Source organism: Dasypus novemcinctus, chromosome 3, assembly GCF_030445035.2.
Source record: "Dasypus novemcinctus isolate mDasNov1 chromosome 3, mDasNov1.1.hap2, whole genome shotgun sequence".
NCBI classification, from domain to species: Eukaryota; Metazoa; Chordata; class Mammalia; order Cingulata; family Dasypodidae; genus Dasypus; species Dasypus novemcinctus.
Genome location: NC_080675.1, coordinates 123249868 through 123259716, shown reverse-complemented (window position 1 = coordinate 123259716; position 9849 = coordinate 123249868). Strand labels below are relative to the sequence as shown.

Genomic DNA, 9849 nt, shown 5'->3' with positions numbered 1-9849 from the left:
ATAAATAACAAAAATTAGAGCAGAGATAAATGAAATAGAGAATATTTTCAAAAATAGAGAAAATCACTTAAATGAGAAGTTGATTCTTTGAAAAGATCAATAAAATCAACAACCTTTAGCCAGACTGATAACAGAAAAAAAAAGAGAGGATTCAAATGACTAAAATCAGAAATGAAAGGGAGGACATTCTTACTAACCCCACATCAATAAAAAGAATTATTAAAGGAGACTATGACAACTGTACACCAACAAAATAGATAACTTAGATGACATGGACAGATTCCTAGAAACACACAAATACCTACCCTGACTCAAGAAGAAATAAAAGATCTCCAAAGACCGATAACAAGTAAAGAGATTGAATTAGTAATCACCTCCCAATGAAGAAAATCCCAGGACCAGATGGCTTCACTGGTGAATTCTACCAAATGTTCCAAGAATAATTAACATCAATCCTGCACAAATTCTTCAAAAAATTGAAAAGGTGACAATATGCCCTAATTTATTCTATGAGGCCAACATCACCCTAATATCATAGTAGGTGAAAATGACACAAGAAAAAAAAAATTACAGACCAATGTCCCTTATGAATATAGATGCAAAAATCATCAGCAAAATACTTGCAAATAGGAATCCAACAACACATTAAAAACATTATAAACCGTGATGAAGTAGGCTTTACTCCAGATATGGGAGGGAGGTTCAATATAAGAAAACCAATTAATGCCATACACCACATTAATGAAACAAAGGGAAAAAAACACAGGATTATCTAAATTAATGCAGAAAAGTCCTTGGCAAAATGCAACACCTCTTCTTGATAAAAACATGTAGAAAACTAAGAATAGAAGGAATCTTCCTCAATATAATACAGGGCAAATATGAAAACCTACAACAAACATCATATTTAATGGTGAAAAACTGAAAGCTGTCCCCTTAAGTCCAAGAACTAGACAAGGATGCTTACCCACTGTCACCATTGGTATTCAACTTTGTAGTGGAACTTCTAGCCAGAGTAATTAAACAAGAAAAATAAAAGGCATCCATGTTGGAAAGGAAGAAATAAAAGTTCCCCTACTTGCAGATGACATGACCTATATACTATATATAAAATCTTGAAAAAGTCTACCACAAAGCTACTAGAACTAATAAACTCAGCAAAGTGGTGGAGTACAAGATAAATTATGAGTAGCGTTTCTATACACTAGTAATGAACAGTCTAAAGAGGAAATTTTTAAATTCCATTTACAATAGTTATTAAAAGAGTAAGTTTGTTGACATCAGTTTTCTTACCTGTACTTCAACTTCACAAAGATATAAAGCACCTAGCCCAATGCCAGACTCACTGCAGAGAACACAGTATTACCTTTCTCTGGCTCAATTGTTGCAGAAATAGGACATCAGGGATTTTTCAGAGAAAGCTAGCCTTAACTCGCTCACTGTGTTATTATTAATTTGGCTTTCAGAAAACGAGGGCTCTGTAAAACACTTATAGGCCCTCGGGTTTCAGGGATGTCACCAGAATAAGGATTGTGGGGCTGCACAAAGCCACTGCTCCTAGCAATGGGGAATAAAAGGAAATATGTGGAATTGTATGTGGAAAACTACAAAACATTGCTAAAAGAAAACAAGAAGGCCAAAATAAATGGAAGAACTTCCCATAATCATGGATTGGAAGACTAATTATTGTTAAGGTGTCAGTTCTACCCAGAGCAATTTGTAGGTTCAAACAAACCCAACCAAAATTCAACAGTCTTGAGTGTTTTCAGATGCCCAGGGGTTGATGTGCTGGGGCGGATCTTCAGCTTGCACAGTTAGAGGCTGCAACAGTAAAGAATGAGCACTGCTTTGAGAAAGGTGCTGTGCCTGAAGAATGACACCATTTTCAAACAAGCCTTTTCCCTCTTACAGTTCAAAACTTCAGGAGAGAATCCCATCTATTTTTCAGGTGTTATTCTGCTGAGTACCAGTTGGCACAATAAGGCAAAGCCCACCCCATGGCATTGGAAGATACAAGTACCTATATACAGTACAAGAGTCCAAGAAGAAGGGAAAAGTGGAAGTGAGACCCATTAATTTGGGGACAGATATTAATATGGGGTTAAATGTTCACCTGATAGCATATGACATGGCCGTGGCAGAGAATTATGTCCAATATGTTCACAATCTCTGCAATGATCTCTCCATTAAAGTCAAGGAAAATTATGCAATGCCCACCGAAACCACAGAGGTATTGCGGCTGCAATTCAAGGCAGAAAAATGTTCCTGGACTCAGTCCTTACCACCCACTAGAGAGTAGTTCAGATCAGCGGTTTGAGTGCAACTTTTGCAGAGATTTTTTGGGAAACAATCCAAGGCAAGGTTAGTGGCACAAGGACAGATATATAAGACAATGGAATTGAATTGAGAATTCAGAATTAGTATCTAAAAAGGGTTTAACATCCAGAATATATTAAAAACTCCTACAACTCAGTGTCAAATCTTTACAACATTAACATGAAATCTACGCACATCCTTGATTCATCTTTTAGGATAGATCCTAAAATTGAAATTGTGACCTTGAGGATTATTCCTGAAAGTTGTACTAGTTTATGGGGTATATTTTAGTAGTTCACATGATTTCTTTTATTGCCTGTTTTGCTAGAAATTCTATGATTTAAGCTGGAAAGGATTTTTTGCCTTCTTTAAAACATCTGAAGAGCAATGCATCACACTTATAAAAAAGCAATGTTATTACACCTTGTAATTGCAAATGGAACCACAACTGCCTTTTCATTTAATAAGATCATCTAAACCTTTTACAAATTTTCTTTGCATATTTCAAAAAGAAAGCTAATAAAGACTAATTGTTAATTTTGTATTAACAAATAGAAGCAGAGGACGTTTGAATAGCTCTAAGGCAGACTCCAGCTTTGAGGGAGTCCCACATTGCTGTTCACGTGTAAAGGCCCATAAAGGGCCATACCCATCAAAAGCTAAGGAACATATAATACTAGGATAATAAAACACTATGGTAAAATGTTCTGGACATGATATGTACTGGGGTCTTCACATCTTCAATCCCCCAAATTCTTAAGTTGTCATTCTGAGCTAGGATTCTATTTCAAAATAGGGTTTTATATATATTAAAATATATTTTGGGAGGGAAAGGAAAAAACAGGTGTAATATGGGGGCATTCTTGGGACTTGGGAATTGTCTTGAATGACATTGCAAAGACAGATACAGGACATTATATATTTTGTCATAACTTACAAAAATGTGTGGAAGAGAGTGTAAACTACAATATAAACTATAACCCACACTTAATGGCAATGCTCCAAAATGCGTTCATCAATTGCAACAAATATACCACACTAGGGAAGGATGTTGTAATGTGGGGAAATATGGGAGGGCTAGGAAGGGGGCATATGGGAATCCCCTATATTTTTAATGTAACATTTATGTAATCTATAAGTATCTTATTTAAAAAAATAAGAAAGGATATTCTTCCAAAGATAAGTTATTTGACTATGCTTCAGGAAAAAAACAGAGCATATATAAATTGTATGTGTGAGTGTGTTTAAATGGGTACTCAATTGTACTAGTTTATATTCCCATCATCTTGTTATTTAGCCATTCATTACTCACTATGCTGGATGCACAATTTAATCTATCCAAGATTTCCATTTCGGCTTCCCTCCTAGTTGGGATTTTGTCTTTCCTCCTTGGCTCACACATACATGAGCAACTGTCTCATTTAATGCTCTTGGTTCAACCCAAAATACCAAAGTTTCTTTGGACATACACATACTCTTTGACTGGTCTATTCTGACTTTCCGTATGGAAACAAGACAACAGGGAAGTACATTTAAATCCAGGGACCAAAACAAAATTCCCACCAGCCACCTGGTGGCAATATTTCCTCATTCTTGGCAGAAAATCCAGGAGAAAATAAGTACTTCCTTTTGTTTCAAGAGTACTTTCCATGTAAACCCAGCCTATAAACTGATACCCAATGTCACATGAATGGAAAGAGGTAGGATCGTTCTGGCAAATACTTACTAGGTCAATATAATTGAATGCAATTCTCAAAGTTTATTTTTAATGGTTACTAATATAACCTGTCCCCATTTTAGCATGTTGCCTTCTGGTCCTTTTGTCCCTGAGCATGTTTTTATAGTTGAAATCAAACTGTACACAAAACTGACCTCTACTTTCCCCCTAGCATTTGTAGTATTAAAAATTAATATATTAGAATAAAACCTATTAAATTGTTAGCACTTATTTCTAGGATAGGATGTTACAGGTGATAATTATTTTCTCCTTTAACATTTTTGTGTTTTCTATTTTTAAAATCAGCAAAAAAATTTATCCACAATTCCATCTGGTTCTGTTTGCATGCTATATACTCTAACGTTTGCACTCCTAGATTTATCCCTAGCAGAAAGATATACAAATGTGCCTCAAAAGGCATGTGCTAAATTGTTTATAGCAGCATTATTTCAACTCAAGTTGACGACCTTGCTTTTTATTCACTGAGAAAATTTAAGCAATCACAAGAGAACTTCCATAAGCCATCTCTCACATCCCTTCTCCCAGCACCTGTACTCAAATACTTTGCCTTCCTTCTCTTACCATAAATGAAATGTTTGCGCTATGGGCAGCCTTTCTGCTTGTGCCCTAGATCCTAACTCTTCTTGCCTGTAAAAGAACACTGCTTCAGCAATTCTTTCTTCTCTGTCCTACAACAAAATGTTTTTGCTTTCTACTGGATTATTCCAATTAACATACAAATAAATATGCTACATTTCCCATGTATTAAAATACCTTTTTTGATCCTAACTCCCTCTCAGCTACTGTTCCTTCCTCACCTCCTGTGATAGTTAGGCTATTGTGTCAACGTGGCCAGATAATTGTGCCCAGTTGTTTGGTCAAGCAAGAACTGGGCTAACTGTAATACAAAGGCATTTGAATGCCTTAAAAGGGGAAGTGATTGCAGCATTGAGTGAAAATTTCACAGCTCGTTTTTGGACAACCAACATCTCCCAGAACTCATCAAGGACCTTCATTGGACTTTCATTGGAGTTCCTGGTTGCAGCCCGCCTGCAAAACCTGGACTTGTGCATCCCCACGGTCACATGAGAGACTCTGACAAAATCTCTTGCTATGGACAGGTGTCTCTTGATGATTCTCTTTCCCTAGAGAACCCTGACTAATACAGTTTGGTACTGGGAGTGGTTCTTGAGGAACAGAGTCTTAACTATGGGGTATCTGAGGTGGCTCTGGGAGTTTTGCAATTGGCTCTCTACTCTAATTGGACTCAAAGGTACTACTGACTCCCTTTCCAATAATGAAGAGGCTGCTAACAGTCCATGGTGTGAGTTGGCAATCGAGATATGCAAAATATCATCACTGGATTCCCCTATTTACACACTTATAAGAAGCAAGAATCTGGGTGAGAGTGTTTTCAACACCTTAACAGAGTTTTGTGGAGTCAAACTTTTACTAGATTTTATTTAGGTTCTTTGACTATGCTGCAGAAATGAATTTCAAGAGCACATTGGATGAGTTAGGCCAGTAATTTATTCAGATAGGGAAGGAAGAGAAATGGGAGAAAATAAGAGATCAGGGGTCGCAGGTAGAGAGGAGGGGGTTAAGAAGTGATAAAGTGGGCTGATTTACAGGCTACAATTTCCCATATTAGATTATAAATCCCCAGGCTAACTTGTGTGGCCATGTGGCAGAGAAAAAATGGTAAGAGCAGTGTGCAGAGGCAGTATGGATCTATAGGCGAGATTGCTCACGAGAGAGAGTGATAGCACCAGTTCACGCATCGTGCATGGCTTTTTCTTTATCGAAGTATGTCATTCATACATGAACACACATTAGCAATAAGTGTATAGTAAAGATTGTGAACTTACAAAATAAACATACATAACATCACACAGGGGTCTCATACATCACCCCTCACCAACTCTGCATTGTTGTGAAACATTTGTTATAAACTATGCAAGAGCATCGTCAAAATATAACTACCAACTATAGTCCTTGTCTTACATTTGGTGTATTTTACCCCCAACCCATTCTATTTTTTAAAAATATATTCTTGTTACAGATATTGTGAACTTGCAAAACAATCATACAGATGTGTAGATTTTCCATACAACTCCACACCCTGGTGGAACATTTGTTACAGATTATGAGACAATATCATCAGACTATTACCACCAATCATGGTCCATAGCACACATTTGGCACACTTTTTCCACACACCTCCATTATCAACACAGTACAGCTTGGCATTAATGCACTAATATTATAGTATTGCTGTTAACTGACTTTTTGAATTAATTATTCCACCCCTTTGCTAATGGCAGCAGAGGAGTTCCAACTGTTTACTGTTTTGATCGATTACCCCACCCATCAATTCCCCATGAGGGCCCAATGATAAAGTCCTTGGGGAATATCCAGTGCTTCTCCTGACTGCCAGAAGAATGGCAGAATCTTGGGGAGGGTCTTTCAGCAGCCATCTTGGGGGTTACTGATGTCCACGTGGACTCTGCAAGATTCCAGATCCAGCTATTGATTCCCTATCTTACTACCCTGCTTCATTCCCCCCTCAGAGAGTTTACACCTTTCATCTTAAAGGGGTGCTGAAGGAAGATGATCATCCTTCTGTAGCTACTTCCTGATGTTTAGGGGCAGTAAGCCCTACCTGACAAGGTGTAAAACCCTCCTGTTATTCTGTCTCAGAGGAAGAAGGATCTGGCATCCTGGGCGAAGCTGGATGAAGTCTTCATATGGCTAACAAGATGTTGATTCTGGAAGAAATAAACTTGATTAGAATTTTGAAAATATATGGTCTCACTGAAAGGATACTGGACCACAGAAGTAGAAAAGGTCAGGTGCCTGCAAAGGCTGCACTTTCCAAAAGTTGGTGGGAAACAGTATTCTTCCTTGAGTTATTTTATGCTGTTGGTTAACTCTAGAGAGAAATTGCAAGAGACAATGGATTTAGGTATAAATTGCCAATTTCAATTCTTATGGTAGGAGAGAAGAGTGGGAAGGGGCATTGCCCTTTTAGTTAAGTCAAAGGAGATGAAAACAGACAAAGTCTGGTTTGCCCTTCCCCTATCAATAGGCATTTGGGCTAGAGTTAGAGGGAACAGCTGACTTTGACACAGACACTACTTAGCTTTTTCTCTTGAAGAGGTATTTCAGGCCATCCAATGACTGGCATTTGTACATCCCATCAGGTACTTCTGGTGATCTGGCACTTTCTTGGGCAACTGGCTTCACTTAGGATTAGTGCACCAAGCTGGACATTCCTTTAACTTCAGTAGCTGTGGAAGTGATCAGAACTACAGAGTAAAGTTCCTGACACTTTGGCTCTAATTGAGCAACTCCTGGTAATTATTTGGACTGTCTTCACCAGGCTTTGTTTTTCAAAAACTCATTTGGTTAAGCTAGTTAGGGTTGAGAGTTTGACACACCCTTTTCTGCACCTCAGGGGTCTCTAGTAATTGAGCTTGGTGTTTAATTAACTGACTCCCCTTAAGCCACTGGTGGCCCCTGGCTTCAAGCATGTCCTTAACCTGGTGTGGGGTGAAGACTGTGAGAGGTTGCCCCCAGTTAGTTCGGTGGTCTTTTAAATTAAAAGGGCTTACCCCCAATGCTCTCAGGCAAGGTGGCTATTCTTTTATCTTATAGATATGTTCATTAACTACTTAGAAAATAAAGTTTACCAGGATTTTTAATGTTCAATGTCCTTCTGCATATGATCTAATAGAAATATCACTATAATCATCAGACATATGTCTAGAATAGGATATAGGTGCAGAAGTTAATACTAATTAATGTACTTCCCAATGCATAAGTTTTTCTTTGAGCTGCAATTAAAAGATTTAAGTTTCAGGTTTTCCATGCTATACATGTTATCTCTCCATGGGAGCAGGACATAATGCCAATTGTGTTTAAGTTCTACTCACAGTACTCTGGTGATCCTTGTTCCACTTGTATGTTTTCTTCACACAGCCAGCAAGCTGCAGCACTGTTGACCAGAGAGAGAAGCTAGGAAGGTAGGCTCCAGTATTACACTGACCTGGTACATAGCATCCTTCAGCATTATGAAACAGGGCCAGGCTGGAGGTGATATCCATTGCACATTTGGCTATATTGAGCCATTGTTGGCTGCAATGTAGTCTCCATCACGGGCACAAGCAGTGATGTAGTAGATACCTTTATTGTTTTAGGGGTCAGAGACCAACTTAGCCAATAACACATATGGAGAGGCAACCTGCAGTGTATTGGAGGTCTGGTTTGAAAGCACAAGAATTTGCTGAAGTCTATCTCTTGATTTTTATACACTTTTTAAATACTTCCAATGCAATGTGTAACATATCAAATGAACTTTTTAGTACTTCGCTTTTTACTTCTACACTTTTTACCATGAAGACGTTAATTAGCAAGTATTTTACTTTAGCAATAGAGGAAAAACTACCTCCATTTTTTTTAAAAAAATGAAAACTGAAAATTCCCAATGGCGTCAATGTAACTTTTCATTACTACCACTGGAATATGCACATTGAGGTGACTTCCAGACAGTTTTCACAAGTATGAAGTTACTTACTGTCATTAATATCAATTTAGGCTTCTAATTAATAATGGCTTCCTAAAACTAGCCATTTAAATGCTTCAGTTTGGAAAGTGCTTTTACAAACTCTTTATAATTAATGACATAAACTGGTTAATTACCTTAGATTACAATTAGAAATTGATGGAATTTACTTTATTCATTTAAAAGAGGGCAGATCTACATTTCTTTAACTTAATTTCATTAGATTTGAACTTAGAATTTTCATCAATTTAAAGATTTAATACATTTAATGTTAATTTATTTACTTGGTATTTTCTAAACCAAAGAGTTAACACCCACATTAAATAAATTGAAACTGATATAGTTTATACAAAGAATGTTCTTTTTAATTTCTTAACAGGAAGCTAAGCCCTTTTTTAATATGAACTGCTTCTTAATTCCTTCTCCTTAGAAGAGTTTTAATCTGTTACATCTAACCTCTCCCTCAGAGCTCTTGCAAAGAGAAGGCTCTGGGGGCTGGGTAAGTCAAAGAGCTCAGGAAAATCCTTTCCCTTTCTCAATAGTTGCTATATTTAGATTTCTATATGACTTTTCTATCTTTCTTAGCCTAATTTAGGCTGTAGGTATTTTCATCACATACATAACTGCATATTTAATTTTTAACAATTTGAACAGAGCTCTTTTAAGAATTTTTGTTAATTTGATATTTTCATCCCAATTTATGAAGGTATACATTGAGTAAATAGGCAGACATGAATAGTTTGACACAGAAACACAACTTAGTTACTTAAAACTTTCATTCTTTTACAAAACAAGGTCAACTTTAAAACAACAGTTTGAAAGATCTCCCTGAAAGCTTTTTTCTCTAATTTGCACTATGACCATGCAGTTTTGCACAAGAATTTTGTTTCTTAATTAATTGCTTATAACCAAAATGTCCCCAGTGCTTTAATACAATTTTCTTTCCTTCAGAACTTTTTTTTTTTACCTTGACTTTAGCAGACCTTGGATGAGCAAGACTAATTTTATGTATATTCACTGAGGCTATTGAAGCCTCAAGGAAACTGGTTTCTCTCATGAATTGCCACTTTTAGGAACCCTGACAGTCAAGGCAGAAGCCCTCCTTCACTTCCCAGTCCTTGGAGAGAATAGGACTCCAGAGGCAACTGGACTGAAAGAGTGGACATTCACCCTGAGGGTCAGAAATTCCACCAGACAGCAATTTAGTCCACACTTGGAGCCATGAGAAAAAGCAGGGTCACTAATACCGGTA

General features: G+C 37.2%; 1 pseudogene; it reads left to right on the top strand.

Moving 5' to 3' along the window:
- The first annotated feature begins 1836 nt into the window (after window positions 1-1836).
- On the top strand, window positions 1837-2388 carry LOC101447863 (large ribosomal subunit protein mL48 pseudogene; annotated as a pseudogene).
- Window positions 2389-9849: the final 7461 nt, after the last annotated feature.